Source organism: Phoca vitulina, unplaced genomic scaffold, assembly GCF_004348235.1.
Source record: "Phoca vitulina isolate PV1807 unplaced genomic scaffold, GSC_HSeal_1.0 scaffold67, whole genome shotgun sequence".
Classification (NCBI taxonomy): domain Eukaryota; kingdom Metazoa; phylum Chordata; class Mammalia; order Carnivora; family Phocidae; genus Phoca; species Phoca vitulina.
Window position 1 is genome coordinate 692,768 of NW_022589770.1, and position 24,981 is coordinate 717,748.

The 24,981-nt window shown below is 38.5% G+C and overlaps 1 protein-coding gene and 1 pseudogene across 1 annotated transcript in view; both read left to right on the plus strand.

Annotated features, from left to right (window-relative positions):
* The window catches only part of MLLT3 (MLLT3 super elongation complex subunit), a 288,667-nt gene that overhangs the window by 112,174 nt on the left and 151,512 nt on the right, over positions 1-24,981 (plus strand). The gene's annotated exons all lie outside the window — the stretch shown is intronic.
* LOC116624499 lies at positions 1,459-1,587 on the plus strand (annotated as a pseudogene).

Genomic DNA, 24,981 nt, shown 5'->3' on the forward strand with positions numbered 1-24,981 from the left:
ATTACAAATTTCTAGTAGGCTATGATTTGATATTTTCTTATGAAAATCCTTCTTGAAAATGTGAAGACCCTTTGTTACAGGTATAACATACTACCTACAGTGAGGCCAGGGCCTATGATATGGGACATGTATTTATCTCAAATATACCTAAGTAATGCATTTGTACAGTGAATAAATGCTTCCTAAAATTGGTCAAATTAGGATGCTTATGTTAAAATTCTTTAACTTCTTTAATATTTTTTAACTTCAAACAATTGGAAATAGATTTCATCCATAAGACACATTATAGGTTTGAAAAGGAGAGGAAATTCTTTAGCAAGAATGCTTTTCTTAATAGAGGATGGAGAACAGATGTACCTATTTTCAGCACGTTGTTAAAAATATATAGTTTTGGTAGTGCAATGAAGATGCTGTTAATAGGCACGAAGCATCATGTTTCTTTTTTGTTGTTGTTTTTTACCTTTGTGGAAAGGCCTGATTTAATTAAAAGATTTACCAACAGTGTCTAGGAATGATTTATTCATTGCTGACTAAATTTTGTGTAGCTTTGCACAACTTAGAATGTGGATGCAGGAGATGGTTTATCATGCTGCCTTTTGTCTTAACCTCTGGACTAGTGCTTCTCAAAACTTTAATGTGCCGACAAATGACCTAGGCATCTTTTTTTTTTTTTTAAGATTTTATTTATTTATTTGAGAGAAAGAGTTAGAGGTAGCACTAGCAAGGTGGAGAGGGAGAGGGAGAAGTAGACTCCCCGTTGAGCAGGGAGCCCGATGCGGGGCTCCATCCCAGGACCGTGGGATCATGACCTGAGCCGGAGGCAGATGTTTAACCGAAACCAACTGAGCCATCCAGGCACCCTGACCCAGGCATCTTGTTGGTAAATGTAGGTTGTGATTCAGTAGATTTGGGGTAGGGTCTGAGATTTTTATTTCTGTTAAGTTCCCAGGTTTGTAGAACACACTCTGAGAAGCAAGTAAGAGGCTTTTCTGAGTATAATTTTTGGTGTGGTTGCCCATAGTATTCAACATTTTACAGTAAGTGTAGTAGATAGAAAAATGATTTTCACATATGCCCCGTTTTTGCTGGAGGACAAAAAGATAGTGGTAGACTCCCATTAATTAAGTAGCTTGCTAATAGTTTGGCAGGAACGAAGTATAGGCATTTCCTATTCAACTAGCTGTAAGTATATTACATTTTTGAATTTATGAAAATGGAGTAGTTTAAAAGCCAGCCTCTCTTTGAGATGCCAGTTACCCTAGGAGGAAGAAAAATCATTTTGGATATATGTGGAGTACAACTATGGGCTTATTTCTTTCCTCTGGAAAGATCTCTTTGTATCTATAAAACTAATAAAATAATTACATCCTTGGATGTTAATATATATAAAGTTAAATGATTTTTTGTGGGTATTAAAATAAGTTCAGGTCCAACTTGGTTGTATTTGGAGAAGAGTTTGTGGTTGCTTCGGCAGCACATAGACTAAAATTGGAATGATACAGAGAAGATTAGCAAATGATACAGAGAATATTAGCATGATCCCTGCATAAGGATGACGGGCAAGTTCATGAAGAGAAGAGTTTAATGTTGAGGAAATGTTCAAGGTGGGAAAACTTGCCTGTTTGAAGGATAAAAATGGAGAACTAATTTGAGAATAATTTTTAACTGTCACCATTTTTTTAAACCTTTAAGATGGGCAGCCTAGCAAAATTGTACCGAGTGATATTGAATACATTGGTCTTGAATAGTTTCAAAGAAAACTTCAGGCAGTTGGATTTATCTGGGCAATATTGAAATATGAATTTGAGGCTAGGAAAAAATGTTTAGAGAGATAAAGTCAAATACTTCAAAGAATTATTTGCTTATTTCTTAAAAAATGACTCAGTTTTTCTTAAGTTGAGCCTTTATGTAATTGAAGGTTAAAAACAAAGGAGAAAAAATGAGCATCTTTAAAGCTTTCTGAATTAGTGCATAAATCTGGTCTTCCTTGAGGAATGGGAAGAGATGTAACCAAATGGCTATTATCTCTGTAGATGATGTGATAGACCATAGAAATCATCCACAACAGTAAAAATCCCCTAGGATCTGACACAGGTGGGAAAAAATTCCCAGGGGTTCTGGAAGTCAAATTGTGTTTATCAACTATAATAATAACTGATAACCAAATTAATTTTAACTATGGTACTCTAGTAGTCTTCAGATAATAAATGAGTTTTTTTCTACGTGCATCTTCCAAAAGATTGAGGCTGTAGTTGATATCTGAAAAATTTTCATCTGTGTTTCAGATGGTTAAGTGTATGGAAGTATGTGTTCTAGAAAAGTAAGGAAGGAGGTATGCATTCCATGGGGGCTGAGTGTTAAAATGACAGTAGTGTTTTTTATTTGTATTTGTATTTTTTTTAAAGATTTTATTTATTTGAAAGAGAGAGAGAGCACAAGAGGGAGGAGGGGCAGAGGGAGAAGCGGACTCCCCACTGAGCAGGGAGCCAGATGCAGGACTTGATCCTGGAATTCCAGGAACATGACCTGAGCTGAAGGCAGTCACTTAACCAACTGAGCCACCCAGGCGCCCTGTATTTGTATTTGTATTTGTATTTTTTTAGAGAGAGGGAAAGCAAAAGAGGGGCAGAGGGAGAGAGAATATCCCAAACAGGCTCCATGTTCAGCGCAAAGCCCAATGTGGGGCTCGATCTCACGACCCTGAGATCATGATCTAAGCTGAAATCAAGAGTTGGATGCTTAACTGACTGAGCCACCCAGGAACCCCTGTTTTTATTTCTATTTTTTATTGTTTGACAGTAACATATTTTAAAGTATGAACAGTAGGAAAATAACTGTGGTGTTACAGATGAAACAGTTATACATGCAAATTGTAGACCATTTGGGAAAGGACAATAAAAATTTGAAAACCCAGTGTACTTTCTAATTTTTTTTCTATGTAGTTTAAAAAATGTAATTGCCCTTTTCTTCACTGTAAGTTATTTCCCATATGATTGCACATTTTTGGGGTGAACGTTATTTTCTATGGCTGCATAATATTCCACTTATAAAAGAAATATCATTTGGGTAGTCATTCCTTCTTAGACATTTAAGTGAATTTATATGTTTTTCTAAGATGAATAATACTATAATGAACATCTGTGTATAATGCTTTTCTTTGATCAGAATTTTCTTCTTAGGTCAGATTACCAGAACTGAAATTCATATTCTTATAGGAAACCTTTCCTTAAAAGCTCTTTGTGAAGTTGAGGGACTGTTTACAAAGAAATACTAACCCTTCCTGAGTGTTAAAAGATTAAGGATGTTATGACAAGGTGTTAAAAGCTAAGTTGGAGTTGGACAGGTCAGATTAACCTGGTTCTATCTTTGACACCTGTTTTTAACACTTGTTGAAAAGGGAAAAAAATTAGGGCTAAAAATTGGTCTTTTGGTAGGTTTTGATAGGTTGGATTCTTTCTAAGGAAATGAGTTGTTTATATGGCAAATGGCTTTAAAAATATTTTGCTAATAAATAAGAGTAGGAGGACACTTGAACATAAAGTTTCTAATAATACGTTTATAATGTTTAACTCCTAGCCCTCTTGACTTTAATTTAGGGCAAATGTATGGAGATAGTTGTGATTCACTAAGCAAATAGAAAAAAAAGAGGGAAACAAGAATAATACTGCCATAGGAAGAAAATAGAAACTGTCTCACAATTCAGACTATAGACTGATTTGTAATATTTATTATTAGCCAAATTTTAAACATAAGACAGTCAGTTGGATAGGTAAGCCATAAATCCATCCTAGTTGCTCCATAAAGTTTCAAACAACCCCGAATTTCTAATAGCCCACATCATTTTAGTTGCCCTAGTGTCTTCTCACAATAGATTTACAGCCAGAACAGAAGGTTTGCAAGACCAGATCTATAAGTTATATTTTCTATGTGTATTTTACTAGAGTTCTTATTTTAGTTGAGAAATTTTAGTTTTTAAGTGGTTTTTAATTTTTCTGGATTGTAATGATCTCTTCTATATAGTGAAATGTCTGTAGAGAATATTTTTTTCAATTAATTCCAAGACATTGATGTATACATAAATCTAGGAATTAAGGAAGTACTGTTTTCATCATTTTTATGTTTGTGACTATATTTTGAAGAACGTGTATCAACTATAAATTAACTTGTTTAGAGGGGGGAGGGAGAGAATCTTAAGCAGGCTCTATGCCCAGTGGGGAGCCCGATGTGGGGCTTGATCTCACAACTCTGAGATCATGACCTGAGCTAAAATCAAGAGTTGATGCTTAACCAACTGAGACACCAAGGCTCCCCTATAAGTTAATTTTTAACTACATAACATTTGGTACATAGAATATAAGTAACGTGTAAAGTAAAAAGCAAAATAATAAAATGAACGTCCATGAAGCTACCATTCAACTTGAACTAGAACATGACCAAATTATCTCTGAGTTCCTTTCCTAGCCCGTTCAGTTTCGCAGAGCTTTCAGGTTAAAAAGATCTTGGTGCCTACTTTTCTAAATAGAATTAGTATGCTACTACCCTTTGGAAGAAATCTAAACAAGTATATGCAATTTACATTAGGAACACCTGCAGATTAATGATGGATGTCAATGCATATACATAATTCATAATGACAAAGATGTTTAAAAATAGGACATTAGCATTGAAATTGATATCTATGCTAGATTTAAACTTTTAAAAAATACTTCTTAGACTAGAAATTGTCTTTATCTAAAGAGTCTGTTTTAAAAATATCACTGAATGTAAAAACAACATGGATATATTATTTGTACGTAAAAGACCAAATATGTGTTTATTTAACAACATAAATTCACATTACATGTTGGATATCCAGGGTTTTTTTTTTTTTTTTTTTTTTTTTTAAGAGGAAATTATGTATCCCATCCACCAAGGACCTTCTGTGTTTCCAGATCTTTGCCTCATTTTCTGGGAATCAAGATTTCAAGGTTAAAAGGATGTGTGGGTGGCTCGGTCAGTTAAGCATCTGCCTTCGGCTCAGGTCATGATCCCAGGGTTCTGGGATTCAGTCTCGAATTGGGCTCCCTGCTCAGTGGGGAGCCTGCTTCTCCCTCTGCCTGCTGCTCCCCCTGTTTGTGCTCTTTCTGTCTCTCTCTCTCTGACAAATAAATACGTAAAATCTTAAAAAACAAACACCTATTTAAAAGTTATACACAACAAATTATCATTAGAGGAAAGTACTATTGATTAATAAAGTTGGAGGCATATTATGTGATTATTTAAAGGTTCCCCCCAATATTTTTCCCATTTGTACTTTTGATAATTCATGTTTTGGAATATAGTAGTTTTTGATTTTTCAAATTGATTTTTGACTGAATCTCAAAGAGTAGAAACCCAAATTGCTTTTAAGTTTTTTGTTGTCTTAAGCAGTAACCCTTTGAAGATTAGTAAACAAATTTTATTCATCTCATAAAACCATTGCAGGTGATTGTCTCTGAGTCTGTCTTCCTCATAAAATAAATGATAGATTTCCATTTTGGCTTATATTTTCCCCCTGATTTCTTTCCATATTATCATTGCCTTTTTTTTTTTTTTTAAGATTTTATTTATTTATTTGACAGAGAGCACAAGCAGGGGGAGAAGCAGGCTCCCACCTGAGCAGGGAGCCTGATGCGGGGCTTGATCCCAGGACCCTGAGATCATGACCTGAGCTGAGGGCAGTTGCTTAATGACTGAGCCACCCTGGTGCCCCTTATCATTGCCTTTTATCTGAAATTTTCTGCTTTTTTAAAAAAATTTTATTTTATTATGTTAGTCACCATACAGTACATCATTAGTTATTGATGTAGTGATCCACAATTCATTGTTTTCGTATAACACCCAGTGCTCCATGCAGTACGTGCCCTCCTTAATACCCATCACCAGGCTAACCCATCCCCCCACCCACCCTCCCCTCTAAAACCCTCAGTTTGTTTCTCAGAGTCCATATTCTCTCATGGTTCGTCTCTCCCTCCGATTCCCCCCCTTCATTTTTCCCTTCCTTCTCCTAATGTCCTCCATGCTATTCCTTATGTTCCACAAATAAGTGAAACCATATGATAATTGACTTTCTCTGCTTGACTTATTTCACTTAGCATAATCTCCTCCAGTCCTATCCATGTTGATGCGAAAGTTGAGTATTCATCCTTTCTGATGGCTGAGTAATATTTCATTGTATATATGGACCACATCTTCCTTATTCATTCATCTTTGAGCAGGAGTATGAGCGTCTGGATAGTGTGGTGTAAGTGGTGTTGTTCCTCACTTTTCCTTTAAAAAAGCTCTCATATAGCTTTAACTTTCTTCTGCCTTTTTTTTTTTTAAGATTTATTATTTTATTTAGAGAGAGAGAGTGCCAGTGCAATGAGGGGCAGAGGGAGAGGGAGAGAGAATCTCAAGCAGACTCTACCCTCAACGCGGGGCTCAATCCCACGACCCTGAGATCATGACCTGAGCCAAAATCAAGAGTCAGACGCTTAACCGTCTGAGCCATCCAGACAGCCCTTAACTTTCTTCTTCTTTTTTTTTTAATCTAAATTTAAATTTTTTAAAAAAGATTTTATTTATTCATTTGAGACAGATACAGAGAGAGCATGAGTAGGGGGAGAGGCAGAGGGAGAGGGAGAAGCAGATCCCCCGCTGAGCCGGGAGCCCAATGTGGGTCTTGATCCCAGGACCCCAGGATCATGACCTGAGCCGAAGGCAGATGCTTAACCATCTGAGCCACCCAGGTACCCAACTTTTTCTTCTTATAATGCCATATTTTAATGGGTTTGTGGATTAAGAATAAAAAGAAAAGTGATTTTACATTCAAACTTAACTTTTTGGGGCGCCTGGGTGGCTCAGTCAGTTAAGTGTCTGCCTTCGGGCTCAGGTCATGATCCCGGGGTCCTGGGATCGAGCCCCGCATCAGGCTCCCTGCTCGGCGAAGAGCCTGCTTCTCGCTCTGCCTACTTGTGCTGTGTCTATCTGTCAAATAAATAAATATCTTTAAAAAAACAAAAAACAAAAAAACTTAACTTTTTAGGGGCACCTGGGTGACTCAGTCGGTTAAGCTTTGGACTCTTGATTGGGGCTCAGGTCGTGATCTCAGGGTGTGAGATTGAGCCCCACGTAGGGCTCTGGGCTGGGCATGGAGCCTGCTTAAGATTCTCTCCCTTTCCCTCTGCCTGCCCCCCACTCCCCTTGCACTTTCGCTGGCTGGGGTGGGGCCTTAACCTTTTATTGACTAAATATCTATCTTGATTTTTGAATGTATAGGAACAAATGTGTGGTTACATAGGTTCGTATTCATTTTTAGCAATGTAGTTTTTTCTCTCAGGTTATCTGCTATAAGGACATTATAAAATTGTCCTTTTGATTTAGAGAACTTTTTCATTTGAAACTATGTAAAGTTTCTTCTTTTTGAACTTTAAAAATAAATTACTTTGTTGTAGAGTAAGATTCAGTCATCTTCTAGCTGAAAAAAATTTTTTTTTTAAGATTTATTATTTTATTCAGGGAGAGGCACAGGGAGAGGGAAAGAGAATCCCAGGCCGACTCGGCACTCAGTGCAGAGTTGGATGTGGGGATTGAACCCACGACCCCAAGTTAGTACCTGAGCCAAAACTAAGAGTCTGATGCTCAACCTGCTGCACCACCCAGGTACCCTGAAATTTTAAACTCATAAATGTTATGGGCCAGTTAGCCTTCTTACATGTAAGTCAGCCATCAACCACTCTGGTCGTCAGCAGGTTACTTAATGCTTTTATTCCTCTCTTTCCTCATCTGTGCGGTGGAAGGAGATAGCTTTTCAGGGTGGTTGTGAGAATGAGAGGAGTTGTTATGTCTGAGCACTTTTATGGAAATACTTGCATTACTTTTCTGTCACTGCCATAACAGATGAACAGAAATATAGCTGCTGAAAACCACACAAATAGTGTTCTCCTGGTTCTGTAGGTTAGAAGCTGGGATTAGCTCAACTGGTTTCTCTACTATAGTTTCATGAGCCTGAAATTCAGGCGTTGGTTGGCTAGGCTGTTCATTGGGAGGCTCAGGGAACAATATGCTCCCGGGCCTATTCAGGTTGTCCTCCGACTCTGGTTCCTGTGGTTGGAGGGTTGACGTTTGTTTCTTTGTAAACTGTCCGCTGGGCCAGCCTGAGCTCCTAGAGATTTCTCCAGTCCTTTGCATGTGGGCCCCTACGTTTGAGAGCCAGCAAGGGCTCTGCAAATCCTTTTCACGCTGAGAAATTGTTCTGACTTCTGTTGCTGCATCTCTCCTACTCCTCTTGTACCACATCTCTCTCTGATTAGAGCTGGGGAAGGTTCTCTGCTTTATAGTCTCATGTGATTCGCTCAGGACCATCTGCATAATACATGATAATCCTTATAGCCCGTGGTCAGTTGATTAGTGATCTTAATTACATCTGCAAAATCTCTTCACAGCAGTACCTAGAGTAGTTTTTTTTTTTTTTTTAAGATTTTATTTATTTATTTGACAGAGAAAGAGAGATAGTGAGAGCAGGAACACAAGCAGGGAGAGTGGGAGAGGGAGAAGCAGGCTTCCTGCCAAGCAGGGAGCCCGACGTGGGGCTCGATCCTAGGACCCCGAGACCATGACCCGAGCTGAAGGCAGACGCTCAACGACTGAGCCACCCAGGCGCCCCTAGACTAGTTTTTGACTGAATAATGAGAGGACAGGAATCTTGGGGATAGCTTCAGAATTCTGGCTGTGATCGTGCTCAAAAATGGTAGTGAGGAATAGTCTGGGAGGTGACAGGCAGTGATGAAAGAAATCACATGTTTACCTGAGAAGTACGGAGTAAATTGTTTAAATCCCTTGTAGGTAGGCACTGTAGTCCTTACTTTTTTGTATCTTTAGGACCTTATGGCTTGCCATATATTTATTTAAATACCTGCCATTGGTTGATAGCTTGAATGTAATTTCTCTCTCTCTCTTTTTTTTTTTTTTTAAAGATTTTACTGATTTATTTGACAGACAGAATGAGAGAGAGAAAAAGAGCATGAGAGCGGGGAGGGTGAGAGGGAGAAGCAGACTCCCCGCCGAGCAGGGAGCCCCATGTGGGACTTGATCCTGGGATCATGACCCAAGCTGAAGGCAGTCACTTAACCAACTGAGTCACCCAGGAACCCCTGTAATTTCTCTTTTGATTTTATTCATTTTATTTCTTAGAATTAGTAAAAGTACTGTAGGACTTTTGTTTAATATTTCTGGTCCCACTGTGGAATGATTTAATATTTCTGGTACCACTGTGGAATGAGTTCCCCGTTACCTTTTTTGCTACTTTTCATTTTCATTAAATCACAGAGACAAAATAGCTTGTTCTTGTGTTATAAGCTGCCAACAACCTTTTGTTATTGGAACAGAAATTTTGAGGTATTTTGTCTTGTACTCTTCAAGGATTTGTTAGTCTTTTATGTACTCTTAGCCGTGTCTCCCGTGACTGTATTTGAAGATAGGTTGTAAGTAGAGCATACTGTTGATAGTTGAATGTAGAGTTGTCCACCTGCCCCAGCAGAAGGGGGCGCCCTTATTGCTGTTTTCAAGGTGGCCTCCTTAACACTGAACCTATAACCACAGTGGCCAGCAAGGTGATAATCACTCAGCGTTCCTCTTACCATTTTGGGACATTTTCCCAATCAGCAAATCTAGGACTTCCTTTCATGATTTTAATCAGACATATTGGAGACCTGCCAAGAAAGAAGAGTATAAATCATCACTTTTAAGAAGCCAAGATCTTTGAAAAGGAGTTAAGCCTTTTAATGACAGTGTTTTTAGAATATTTACATAGGCCAGTCTGTAGATATGGAAACCTATTTGTCTCAGGGACCCTCCTCATTAAAATTTTAAAAAAATTTTTATTTTTCTTATACTCTTTCCATCAGATTGGCTTGTTCATCCCTTCACCCCCTATAACCTCTACCGCCTTAATCCTGTGTTAGGCAAAGAGAAATGAGGAGTTTATTTAATATACTTTTGTGGAATAGTGTTCACTTTGTTACTTCCTTTCATTCATAAGTGATGTCTTGGAATCTTTTATGCTTTTTCTGACTCTTAGACAAAAATACATGTCTGTCCTCCCCTTCCTAAAAAGATGCATAACATGAAACAGCCCTTTGTGCCAAAAAGTTTAAACGCTTTTTACCCAAGTACCTTGCTTACCTTGCTGCCTTTGAATCTGATAATGAGGGCTGGCTGGGCATGCATATGGTTAGTTCTTTCAAGAATGCCTTTCTGTCTAAATCTAGGATCAACAATGTCCATTCATTGTTCCTTTGATCTTTCTGTATGTTTTGCAGACTCATCTGGCAATCTAGTTTCTCCCATGGAAAACTGGGCATTTGTTCTTTTCCTTTACTACCTCTAAACTGAATTCGAGCCTTCTTTTACCAAATTTCATTTCAGGAGAACACATCTTTTAAAAGCTCTTTGAAAGAATCAGATTCTGTGTTGTTTTGTTTTGTTTTGTTTTTTTTAAGTAAGATCTCTGCCCACCATGGGGCTCGAACTCACGACCCCGAGATCAAGAGTTGCTTGCTCCCCCTGGCTGAGACAGCCAGGTGCCCTTACGTATTGCCTTTTTAAAAGTATTTTTAAAAAGTAATCCATGTTATCTAAATAGGTTAAAAGTATCATATTTATTTAATTTGTTGAGGAAGTTATCATTCTTTCTGAGATCATTATTCAGAGTCTTCTAAATTCTTGACAATTTTTCAGTTTTCTTTCAATTGATATACATTGTTCAATTTGTCTTATAGATCACCAGCCTGATTATAAATTTTTTAAAATATTTTGAGAGAGAGAGAGAGGGAGTGTGTGAGCACACACTCGCATGAGCACACTAGCAGGGAGGAGGGGCAGAGGGAGAAGCAGGCTCCTCCCATGAGCAAGGAGCCCGATGAGGGACTCTATCCCAGGACCCTGAGATCACAACCTGAGCCAAAGGCAGACGCTTAACCAATTGGGCCACCTAGGCGCCCCATGATTTATTAATTTTTTAAATTGTAAAATGTACGTACATAAAATTTCGTTTACACTTTTGTGAAGTATACAGTGCAGTGGCATTAAGCACATTCCCATTGTTCCATAACTTTTTCCACCATCCATCTCTAGAACTTTTTCATCATCCTAAACTGAAAGTCTGTATGCAGGGAAACAATAACTCCCCTTTTCCCTTCTCTCTCCTTCACCTGGCAACCACCATTCTGCTTTCTGTCTCTATGAATTTGACTTAATTGATTTGTTTTTATAATGTTTACCTTAACAAAACATTTATCCTTCAAGGTGTGACTGGGGGTATGGTCTGGGGGCAGGGAGGAAGAGTTGATTTATAGGTATCAGATTAAATTTACTGCCTAGGGAATTAATAAGTAACCTTTACCTGCCTTGTGTATTTGATTACTTTTTATCTACAGGATTTGAACACTGGGAATATATGAATATAACTTGTCTTTAAAATGGTATGTCTTTGAAGAAAAAAAAATAAAGTTTTGAACTTTGAGTTATGGGCTTTGCTCATACTCATCTCTCTTAAATATATATATTTTTTCTACTTGGCTTTTCTTCAGATCATTTTACTTCCCATCTTGAATGTTTAGTCTATGACTCCTAGAGTTCAGTGGGAATAATTCCTTGTGTTTTTAGACAGCTAATGTCTTGATTTTTGACATAGATATGTCTCACATGCCATAAAGTTGTTTTGAAATTAGTTTGATAAGAGTGAGATGTTCATAAATTATACCATTTGGGTTGTGGATATTTTGCCTGATAACTACATTACTGGTACAGACTGACTGTTTTCCTAGAATGGGGGCAAATGGTCTTCTTTCTCATTGTAGGAAGATGGGAATTTTCCTGAATGATACTGATTAGGGAATACATAGCAATTTTCTGGGTTTGGGGAAAGCATGGCTTGAGTTCAAAACTGGTTAGGTTGTCTTTTCAGGAGTGGCTCTAAGCTTCTCCAAAGGCAGTATTGTTCATTCATTTTGTAAACAATTGAATGATGCGTTGGCTATAAATAGAATTTCATTCCAGTAGTGAAGGTCCTATGATTTTCCCAAATAGCAGCAAGTTTTTAGCCTTGGATAGATGGAGTTAAAGGTAAATAGAGACCACGGTTTCACAAGAAGCACTTCTACCCTTTGTTCCTTACCTGTGGTAGACCAGGAGAGCAAATGAAAGATGAGGCAGGGGACCTTGTAGTATTAACTAGTTCTGCCTTGCAACTTTTATGCACCAGCTTCAGCATCTTTTTAGCTAATGTCTTTTCTGCCATGACTTTAGGTAATAAACATAGACAAATATGTGTATATGTACTTTGTTTTTTCACGTTCTGATTCAGTAATTCTGTCTTAGAATCTCAACATAAAACAGTCAATAGCCATGGTGCATTTCTATAACGTTTCTCAGGTGGAGGTGGTTTTGTTGTTACAGAATGTCATGGGTAGTAGCTCAGTGGGTTTTTGTTTATTCCCAGATTCCTCTCTATTCCAGTTTTCTATTAATTAACAAATGCTGATATACAAAGACAGTAAAACTTAACATCCCTTGCCTTTGGGGGAATAAACCAGCTGATGGAGGCCCTTAGACGTCCCCTGGAAGCATGCAGGCTCTCCTGTAATGACAGAACTGTAGGAGCAACTCCTCCTGACAGTTGAAACTTTCATAAAGGCGAACCGTGAGCTGGCCCTTGAAGAGTAAGTCGAAAGATTTATTGCTGTGCGCCTGATACCAATTTGTGTTGTAGGAGTGTGACCTTATCTTATTTTAAATTCTTTTGCCAATCTTTTAGAAATACTGTCTTTTGCTTTTTTTTTTAAACCAGCGAGTTGGACTATCCTTTCATATATTTATTTACTAGCCGCTCTTTTCTTTGGAGGGTTGCCAGTTAGCGGACTTCCCCATTTCTCTCATTAATTGTCAAGACTGGTTTATGTTCGTGTTGGCTTACCGAAGACAGGATGTTTGTTGGAATTGTGGTAAAGGTATGGATAGATTTATGGGAAATTAACCTTTTTTTGGGTGATATTCCATCTTCCCTGTCAAAGAGCATGCTACATTTTTTCGTTTATTCAGGTCTTCTAGCTCTCTCAGTAAAGTGATATGACCTTTGCTTATGGGTAATATGTGTTTTGAGTTCCTTAAGTTTTTGTTGCTTTTGTAAATGGAGCCCTTTGTTCCATTGTATTTCGGAAGGCGTGATTCCAGAATGTGATTATTGTACTACGGAGGAAAGCTATATATATTTTTTGTGTATCACCTAATTTCTGGAGATTCTTTTGGTTCCAAAACTTTTTTAGTGGACTTTCTGCATTTTCCCCAATAGACAGTAATTTTCTACAAGTAATTATGTATGGATCATCTTTGTTTGTTGTATTTATTATATGTGTTGGGGTTTTCTTTTTTCTTTTTTTTTTTTTAAAGATTTTATTTATTTATTTGACAGAGAGAGACACAGCGAGAGAGGGAACACAAGCAGGGGGAGTGGGAGAGGGAGAAGCAGGCTTCCCGCGGAGCAGGGAGCCCGATGCGGGGCTGGATCCCAGGACCCTGGGATCATGACCTGAGCCGAAGGCAGATGCTTAATGACTGAGCCACCCAGGCGCCCATGTGCTGGGGTTTTCAAAACAATTTTGAATCATGCTGGTATTAGTGGTCCTTCTTGTTGAAGGCATACAAGAGTTCAGTGAAAATATTTTGGCAAACAAAAAAGCAGAGCTCAACACTTGAATATAACTGATGACAGACAAAAATGCGTTTTAGGAAATGTATGATTAACTATGGCTTGCATGTGAAGGAAGTGTTAACTTTATGGCTGAGAATAATATGTACACTTGTGCAGACGTCTAATATTATTTTATCATTATTTTGGCAATTGTATATTTATGTGTTGTACATATATAGTGCACATTTTAGATCAAGTGAAGTCTGTTTGCACAGTGCAGTTACAATTAATGGCACCGATTTATTTATCATTTAAAAAATGTAAAAATCTCTCCTTATTTTCAAATCCCGCTCCTAGGGGGAAATCACTGTTAGGTTTGTTGTTTACCCCTCCAGTCTTTTCTGTAGGTACTTAATCACTCTGTGTACACACACTCAGGTCTGCATGTGTTTATATATTGTTTTACAAAAACAGGATAATTTAAAGCATAAAGTATAGTAACTTCTTAGAAACTTAGCAATAAAATACACTGTGCATCTCTTTTTATGTGATTGATGATTTTTTTTTTGTGATTGATTTTTAATGTCTTGGCTTAGTGTTCTGCACTATGTTATTATGGTCGTAACATTTCATAGCTATTTATTTTTGGAGGATATGAGAAATAAGCAGGTGAAGGTATATCACAGCAAATAACTTACTTGAAAATAAGCTGTATTGTTTAGGTTTCCTTATTATATAAATCAATTATTCTAGGAGCCAGTTAGTGAAAAACTCTCTTAAAATCATGTGGGATTTATATTTCCCTGAGAGAATTTTACCAATTAAAAGCAATTTAGATATGTAAAATCCAGTCATTAACCAAGTCATGAATATGCTCTTGCTTTAACAATCTGATTAAGAAAAATATAGATTTTCACCAGGGGACTTATATAAGTTTGATTCATGTTTTCAAAGACCTTTGCCATACTCCTTATCTTTTGAAAATATTTAACTGAGTTCAGGATGTGAGTGTGATTATATAATTATTGTTTTCTGGGTCATAGTGTTCTTATGTTCACAATTTGTTTTCAGTATTTCATCAAATGTTTTGAATACTTGGGGTAAGTACCATACTAGGTCCTGGCAATACCAAGCAGGGGAAAAAAAAAAAAAGTGGTTCTTTTTATAGATTTTACAGGTTACAGACTTGTAGGGGACCAGAGAAGCAGATTTCAAGCGCACTGAAATGTTGCTTGTATATAGGCTATAGAGGGGAAATTTATAATTTGGGAGGGGGGGAGCTTATGAGGAAGATGCCCGGAAAGTCTTAGTGGGGAAGGCAAGGAAGAGGAGTAATTTTGGGATTGAGTTTTGAAAGATGAAGAAGTTTCTCCCAGGCAGGTGGGTAATAAGGAGAGCCAAGGGCATAAGGGCCAAAAGAATAGAAACCTTTCTGGTTTTATGAGCTGTAGGCAGTCGAGTGTGTCCGTTGAGGAAGTATTAAGCAATGGAGACACTTCTCCAGCACAGCAGTGCAGGGTCATGATGGTAGAATGACTATTCTGTGTTAGAAAACAAGAGCGAAGGGTTAAAGGAATAACTTGGAGAGCATGGTGGAGTATGTATTAGAATTCTCCCACGATAGCTTCTTCATCAAAACTTTGAAGAGGCCTAGATGGAAAATACAGTGACACCAGAAGGAAAATAAAACTTACTTGAGGGGCGCCTGGTGGCTCAGTCAGTTAAGCATCCGACTCTTGATTTCAGCTCAGGTCATGATCTCTGGGTCGTGAGATGGATTCCCACATCGGGCTCCATGCTCGGTGTGGAGTCTGCTTGAGATTCTCTCTCTCCCTCTCCCCTTCCCCTCCTCACTAAAATAAATAAATCTTAAAACAAATAAACAAACAAAAAACCAAAAAACCTTCCTTGATAAGATTTCTCTCCAAGATCAGTTTGCTGGATTGCCCTTTTGTGCACACCATCTTTAGCCAAATCTTTTATGGTATGTTCATATGCCTGCAAATAATAAATCAACTATAATGATATAACTGCTGTATTTCATAGATTGTGAGATCTGTATTTAACATCTTTGAAACTGGGATATGTCTACTAAGCAGTACGAGGAGTTTTCCTGGCTATATTTTCTTCTTAGTATGGCATACAGTAATGTTGAATCTGTTTATGATCAGTGGCATCCTACACTTGAAATATGTTAATATTTTGCTGATTGTCATTTAAAAAAATCATATGCATATGTATTTTTTAATTAAGTTTTTAATTTTAATCCCCTTGTAGTTAACATACAGTGTTATATTAGTTTCAGGTGTATAATACTGTCTTTCAACAATCCTGTATTACTCAGTGCTCACCATGATAAGTGTACTCTTAGTCCCCATCACCTATTTCACTCACCCACCCCACCTCTAGTAACCATTAGTTTGTTCTCTGTAGTTGAGTGTGTTCCTTGGATTGTGTTTCTTCCCCCTGCCCACCTCTGTTTGTTTATTTTGTTTCTTAAATTCCACATATGAGTGAAATCATATGGTATTTATCTTTTTCTGACTTATTTTGCTTAGCCTTATACTGTGTAGTTCTATTCATGTTGTTGAAGATAGTAAGATTTCATTCTTTTTTATAATTGAGTAGCATTCTGTTGTGTGTGTGTATAGACACACACACACACACACACACATATACACATATATATGTATATATGCCCCATCTTCTTTATCCATTCATCTGTCAATGGACACCTGGGCTGCTTGCATAATTTGGCTGTTGTAAATAATGCTGCAGTAAACATAAGGATTCATGTATCCCTTTGAATTGTTGTTTTTGTATTTTTTGGATAAATACCCAGTAGTGCAATTACTGGATCATAGGGTTGTTCTATTTGTAACTTTTTGAGGAACCTCCATACTGTTTTCCATAGTGGCTGCATCAGTTTGCATTCCCACCAACAGTGCACAAAGGTTCCTTTTCCTCCATTTACTTGCTAACCTTTGTTTCTTACGTTTTTGGTTTTAGCCCTTCTGACAGGTTTGAGGTGTTATCTCCTTGTAGTTTTGATTTGCATTTCCCTGATGAGTGATGTTGCACATCTTTTCATGTGTCTTTTGGCCATCTGTGTATGTCTTCTTTGGAGAAATGTTTGTTCATGTATTCTGCCTATTTTTTAATTGGAAATTGGATTATTTGGGGTTTTGTGGTGTTGTATCAGTTCTTTATATATTTTGGATACTAACCCTTTATTGGATATGTCGTTTGTAAATATGTTCTCCCATTCAGTAGGTTGTCTTTAGTTTTGTTGATTGTTTCCTTCTCTGTGCAGAAGCTTTTTATTTTGGTGTAGTCCCAATAGTTTATTTTTGTTTTTGTTTCCCTTGCCTGAGGAGACATATCTAGAAAGATGCTGCTACACTGATGTCAGAGAAATTCCTGCTGTGCCCTCTCTAGGATTTTTATGGTTTCAGGTATCACAGTTAGGTCCTTAATCCATTTTGAGTTTATTTTTATGTATGGTCTGAGAAAGTGGTCCAGTTTCATTCTTTTGCACGTAGCTGTTCAGTTTTTCCAACACCATTTGTTGAAGAGACTGTCTTTTTCCCATTGTATATTCTTGCCTCCTTTGTCAAAGATTAATTGACCATATAATTGTGGGTTTATTTCTGGGTTTTCTGTTCTGTCACATTGATCTATGTGTCTATTTTTGTGCTAGCCCCATACTGTTTTGATTACTATAGCTTTGTAATATAACTTGAAGTCTGGAATTGTGATACCTTCAGTTTTATGTTTCTTTTACAAGATTGCTGTGGCTATTTGGGGTCTTTTGTGTATGCATATGTATTTGCTACTTTTTAAAAATTGTAATTATCTTCAGTGATATATGAGTATCCATGGTGGTATGTCATTGAATATTTCTGATCATTGCCTTAATATGGATTACTGAGTATGGAATGGTCATTTTGCTTTTAGGGTCTGAAATGATTTACAGTTGTTGCCCTCTAATTGTCTTTTTCTTTTTTACAACTTTTTTTGCGTCTGAAGAAGCCATGACAACTTGTCATTTGTCAATTCCAATTCTCAGCAGCTGAATAGTCAGGTATAAATCTTTTTTTTTTTTTTAAGATTTTATTAATTTATTTGACAGAGAGAGACACAGCGAGAGAGGGAACACAAGCAGGGGGAGTGGGAGAGGGAGAAGCAGGCTTCCCGTGGAGCAGGGAGCCCGGGGCTCGATCCCAGGACCTTGAGATCATGACCTGAGCCGAAGGCAGATGCTTAATGACTGAGCCACCAGGCGCCCCTAGTCAGGTATAATTCTAAGATCTGCAAAGACAGTTGGAGGTGGGGTGAGGCAAGAGGGTAGAAGGTCTGTTTTTTAGGTTATAAACAGTCAAGAGGTATTGTATAATGTGTTAAACACAATTAGTATAAGAAACAATAGGAACTAAGTAAATGGCAAGGACAGATGTTTGGTTCATTACCTGAGAAATAAATGTACAATCATTGGAACTTCTCTTGGATAAAAATAATAAAATGAAACCAGATTTTTAATGCCTCTTATACTATTTATCTTAGTTAATATGCATTCTCCTCTTTGGGACTTAACAGAGCTGTGTATTTTTATGATAATCTATTGTTAAACCTACTGACTAGTAATAGGTAGGAATTCCTGATGGTATATGTTCTTTATATATATTTGTGTGGGATATCACCTCTTAAATTCAGGAGTGACTAAGACAGGGAAATAGAGGATGTTATGATAAAGAGTCTAACTTTCTTAGGTTGGGAGATAAAGGTCTAAACAGGTATCTAGAGGAATCTGTAGAAATGGTTAAACTGGACAGGATAAGAGAAGACTCTGAATTTGGAGTACATTTCTTCAACACGTATAGGTTGGAGGTTTCAGATATCAGATGGAGTGTGTATTGAGACTGTGTACATTTTTTGAGCAAGAAGGTAGACGGAGTATCTGAGGCTTTAGCCTCTAGAAAGTGGGCTGTCATCAACTCTAGATGGTAAAGGTTTGGGAGAGGCTGATAGTCTTGGCATGGTAGTAAGGTAAAATTAGGAGCTGAAATTTCAAAAGGCATTGTTTAATAAAATCTTCATTCTCTCTTACATATTAAGGAAGTTGTTTTCTTCTTTGCACAATGAAGTGGAGAGCTACTAGTTTGGAACTTGTCTAATTCAAAGTTAGTACTGAAATTTCTAAGAAAAAAATATCCTAAATAGTACGAAGTTTATGTCATCCAAAACTATAGGAAAAATGGACATATAATTCCTTGATTTGGAAAAGATCTTGAAATATATGAAGTACTTAAAAATTGTATAATATATGATTGATGATAGCCTAAAATGATGAAATGAGAATAAGCTACAGCAGGAGGGACTTAGGTGAGAAGTAAATAAGTATTTCCTGAAATACGGAACTCTAGAAATGATGCCAGTTGAGTTAGGCATTTAAAAATGCCTTCTCTGCATAATTTTAAGAAGCCATTAAGTTCTTATTTATTTGGATTGGCTTTAAGGTGTGGTAATCTTGAATTAGAGAGAGGTGTTTTGAATGACTTCCTTGTTCCTTCTGGCCCTAGAATTTAATACTCTTTTGAGTGACGATTTGCCAGTTTGATTCTGGTGGTGAAATCTTAGGAAAGTTAACCAGATGAGGCTGTGGTTGAAATAACATGTAGTGAGGATTTGGCTTGCCACAGTTATTTTAATGGACAACCAACTCTTTCCCCCTACCATTGGCTCTGTAGTATCCATAATCTCTTTTTTTCTTTGAATCATGTCCTCATGTGAGTAATAGACCCTTTAAATCATTTCCTTTTGTATTTATGTCCTTTTACTAAATAGAAAACCTTCTACCACCCTTGCAGTGACAGGAAGAAGTTAAGAGCTGGTTCTCTGAAGTTGTCGCTACTTGGGTGACCACAGTGTGATCTTGGGTGGCAATGCTTCTTTTTTAGTGCTAAGGAAGGAACTTTTCTTTTGTTCGACTTAAAAAAAAAAAAAAGATCTGCTTTAGCTTTTCAGACACAGTCTTGACTTTGATAAGTAGCTTGTAGCCTTTTTCAAATAAATATGAAGTAACTGAATTTTCTCCAGTGCTCCATGCCTAAGAAGTGGGAGGAATTCTTAACTGGTGATATGTTATTGAGAGAAGGATCTACAGGGTGATGGTGGGGGTTGGGGTGGTGGGGTGGGGTGGGAGTGGGTAGAGAACAATTTGATTCCTAAGTCACAGTGGGTACCTCACAGTGACATCAGGGATGACAAAGTCAGATAATTGTGGAATTTGAGACTATTCCTTAGGTGTCTCAAATTTTTCCAGGTCTGAGGTCTTTCAGATTCCTCAGGAAAATAGGAAAAGGGCTGTTTTGACACCAGTTGGGGAATTAAATCAAGAATTGGCCAAGAGTCTTAGTGGGAGCTTTAGCTGATTTCGCTATTTTCAGCTGCCTGGCTGAAATACATAGGTTCCTCATTAGAAAAATATATTAATATTCTATTTCCTCAGAACTACTCTTCGAGAGTTCATCAAGGAAAGCTTGGCGTTCGGTTAGCAGGTGACTAGCAATACTTTGCTCATTCTGATTCTCTCTCTTCTTACTTTAGGTTCTTGAATCATAAGTAAGTTTTTACCAATAATACTTTTGAAGGCTTACCTTTAGGAATGTCTATTAAATACATCTTCTGACGCCCACTGTGATCCTTTTTTTTTTTTTTGGTGCGACCTCCGCCCCTTGCCCCCGCTGCTAACGCTACACTGCTGACATTATAATCATTTATTTACAGCCTTGTTCTTTGAACAGAGTCCTTCTGCTCTAGTTCTCTTTGTATTTGTAGCACCTAGCACTTCATAAATAGGTGGTCAGTAGAGAACTAATTGAGCATCTACTGTCTACCCATCACTACATGAGGCACTCTGAGATCTTAAATGGGTTCTTACTGGATGGCCTTTCCTTGTTTCCAGAAGGATAGGAGGGCTTGTCAAGTGAGTTAGTGCATGAGCCCTTTGTGGATTAAGTGGTCATCTTTCTGATTCTGTTGGGCTGTACAGAAATGTACTTGTGTCTTAAAGAGCAAAATTGCTCTGAAATGGGGCTCCTTGGGTGGCTCAGTCGGTTAAGCGTCTGCCTTCAGCCCAGGTTGTGATCCCAGGGTCCTGAGATCGAGCCCCGCATCGGGCTCCCTGCTCAGCGGGGGAGTCTGCTTCTCCCTCTCCCGCTCCCTTTGTGCTCTCTCTCTCAAAAAAAAAAAAAAAAAAAAAAATTAAAAAATTGCTCTGAAGTGCCCAGCCCACAGGGTGAGGTTGTCTCTTCGACATGGAGGAAAAGGAATCCTCACCCTCTTGGTGGGCAGCAGACTGTCTGTGTCTGAAACTGTCAATCCACCATTGCGGAGTTTCCATATGGAAATTTGTCTTTGCTCAACTCAGCCTAGGGATTTCTCAAGTGGATCTGTTTGCGTGAAGGGGAACTTCCAGAACTAGAAGCATTCAGATGAAAGGCAAGGAGCCCGGAGGGAAAGCAGTGGAGGCCTTGTCCCAGGGGCTAGTGGAAGAGCGATTTCCCATGCTTATTTATTTCTAGGCCCCCTTTCTTTGAAGAAGTAGGAAGGATTGAAATGGAAAGGCCCCAGGATGCCCCAACAGGTCTGTGGCCTATGGTTTGGCTGTCAGGGCAGCAACAACAGTTGTTTGTGCTAACTTCTGATTTTATTTTAGCACTCATTATTTTTTCCTCTACGTTTTACTTACTTTGTTGCCTTAAATCTGCTTTCCAAAGACCAAGGCAGGGGGAGAGAAGATCTGGGGTTTGGCAAAGGAAGGGAACAGATAAAATACCTTTTGTATTTGTAGAAAGGACTGCACCTTGTTATAGGCTGTGATATTTTCCCATTTTATGTTTTAAGGACACCAGAAGCTTAACTCAGCACTGCAGAAGTATTGTGTTGCAGCGGTTCAGAGCATAGGATTTAGATAATTTCTACTCACACTTGCACATAACTCATCCTATTGTATTATATGTACTACAGCATTGTTTTAAGTTATGGGAATTGAATCATTGTGGTACATTATTTCTCTGAAAAATATTTCACAAGTTTATTCAAATTTGGTTATATCCACAAATGAATATTATTACCTGTGTGACATTTCAGCTGTGGATTTTGATACCTTTTACTTCTAGTATATTTTTACTTTTCGAAACAGTGTTATTCACAGTATCCCCAGAAAGCAAGCTAGGACAGATTACTACTGCCCATGTCAAGTTAAGGAAACTGAGTCACAGGAGAGTTGTGACTTAACCTGAAATGTCGTACTTATCCAGTTAGGGGCGACCTGGAACTTTAAACTGTTGTACCTGACTTCTCTAAGCTTTATTCTTTTCTCCTCTCTCTGAACTGCTTCCTTTGAGTCAAATAGGTTAGCTCCTCCCAGGGGAAGGGCTCAGCTTAGAACAGGGCACTAATTTGAAAACCTTCTGGTTTCTTTTCCAGGATTTGTCTGAGGCAGGGACAGGGGATCACCTGTATTCCCTCTGGTAAAAAAAAAAAAAAAAAAAAAAGCTATAGGAAAAAAGACAAATAGTTTGCTCTAGGTGTAAGGAGAGGCCAACAGCAGTAACAACATAAAAAAGCAAATGAATTAGGGAAATAGTTGCAGTGCTTAAAAGGCACCCTTCACAGTAATTGCCTTGTGGCGCAAATACAAAGTTAAAAACTTTCATAAGAAACCTAAAAGCATATATAGAGCCAGCAACACCCCCCCCCAAAAAAAAACCCCAAACAGCCAACAGCATTATGTCATATTAGAACATTAAACTTACAGAGGAAACCATTTTAAGCAGTTCCTTCCAAATGATCCACCCCCCCCCTTCGGTAATTAAAGAGATCCTCATATTAGGAATAACACGAGAAAACAAATTCAGGCCCTGCCAGATGAGGGCAGACCAGGATCTCTTTAATCGAGAGCGTTCAAATCCAAACCATCATGAGGTGCTGTCAATCTCTTTCTTCATTAGTCTCTCAAGTACATTGGCACAGCTGCTGCTCCCCTCAGAGCCCTCTGTGGAGACTGGGTTCTGAGTTCCTAGAGGTGGGACTGCACCTCTGCAGAAGCCAGCCTTTCTCCCTCCGCCGCCCCCACCCCCACCCCCCAGGTGCTTGCACAAACACGGCCTCATTTCTAAATGCAACTAGACTGTGAAGTAAGTAGGAGTCCTTGGTCACACAGGAGGAGGGCTGAGAGGTTAAAGTGGCTTGCCCCAGGTCATAGCTATTAAGTGGTGGATTTAGAATTTGAAACTGGTCGTCTTATTCCCAGGCCTGTGCTCTTTGCACCTTGCTGGAGCTGTGTCTTAACTGCGCGAAAGTTTGCAGCAGAAGGGAAGACGTTTGCAGTCGCTCTGAGCCTAGACCGGGAGGGCTTCATGAGACCCTTGATGGGTAGTTTGAGTTGTCCCTTGACACAAGGTATGGTGTTACAGCCCGCAGTTGACCAGCCATAATTCTGGGTCCCATTTCTGGCTTTACCTTCAAGAGGTGCATGTCTGTCACTTGGTAGATGGTTATTGAGCACCTGTTCTGTGCTGGGTATGGTGCTAGGAGCTGAGTCCCGTGCTGCACAAGACACAACTCCGTTTTCACAGAGCTCACCTCCCCTCTCCTCTCTGCACCTCTTGAGTGAGAGCCGGCAGTGTTTATAGAGCCCTATAAACATGGAAAGCATGTCATGTTAACTTCAGTTCACATATCGGGGGCAGACTGCAGACATAGAGGAGCAAGGGGCTGCTCCCTAGTGCATTGCCACCAGCACAGGAAGAATGCCAGATCACCGACGGGCTGCAAGGTGCCTTCTCGCGCCCTGTAGCTGGAACCGTAGCCATACTCACTCAGCTCTAGGGCAGGGCTGAGGGTATCCTTGTCTTTGAACAAGGCTGTGTTTTGCTGGATCCAGCCCACATGATGATTGGACCTCCTCCTCGGGCAGTCATAAATAGGGAATGAAGTTGGCAAAGGCTGGAACAGCATTTCCTCTGCTACCCACTTAAAAAAAAAAAACCCTAAATGTTTTACGGGTTAGTAATCTATGAAACATAGAGTCAGAGAAAATATTTCTTTTTCTTCGGGATTTTCTTTGTAGCTTTTATAGCCCCATGATTGCTCATCTCATTTTAGGGTAAAAGTGAGCTTGCAGATAAAACGCACAACGTTCGGATTAGTTCCTCTCAGCATGTCCTTGGAATAGGACGGTGGAGGCAGAAAGACACCAGCTCCACCCTTCCCTCATTTTATAGAAGGAACTGAGTCCTGGGGAGAAACGATGTTGCTCTGCTTGGACCTTAGGTCCCAGAGCAGGTAGGAGAGGAGGGGTTTCTGAGGGTTTTTTTCTGTCCTCTTTTGTCATCCTTTATGCTCAGATAGGTTGGTAGTCAGCTTCCGCTTTGGGTGGCAGAGTTTGTTTCCATGTTGGGGATGTCCGCTTTCAAAGACTTTTAACTGGAAATGTGAGACCACATCAGGGTCTATAGCCCAGTGCCTTTGTAAACCAGAACCTCTCTTTCACATTCTCTCTCAAATACTACTTATAACAAACCAAACAAAACAAAACAAAAAACAAAATGTAAGCACCTTGTCGAATTTATTGCCTTAAAAAGAAAAAAAAAGGCCTTGAAATTTCCTATCATGACTGATGGAACAAACCTTGAAGTCAACACATTAGACTTTTTCATTTTTGTTCCAGTTTTCTCCTGGCAAATAGAAGAATTTAATAAGAAAGGAACCCATGGTTCCAAAACAAATAGGATCTAAGTCCAAGACATCTAAAGCCTGTGTGGAATCCCTCCGGCATTTATCCCACTAGGCCTCAGGGAAAGGAGGAGACAAAAGTCCATATCCCTGTTGTAGTCAGAGTTGGTTCAATTAAAGGTGAAACTGTCTGTCAAACTATTTATAGCATGTTTATAACATGATGGAAAAAAACAAAAGACCATAGGTTTTGAAGCCTGGCCTTTATTCACAGATAGTAAAGACTTTTTGTTTTAAAGGGTAGATTCCTTAACATACTCTATAGTAATTGGTATGAATTTAAACCATGATATTTTAGCTAATTGATAATTTTTATCTCTTCATTATTAACAGTTTGTGCTTAATGTTGAGAAATTAAGGAAATGTTTTTAGGATGAAGACATCACTTATTATTAGATAGAAATAGAGGGGCTTCAGGATAAGATATTGTCTTAGAATGTAAAATGTTTTTCATTTTAAATACTTAGAAGATTGGGTTTCATTGGCATTTCCAA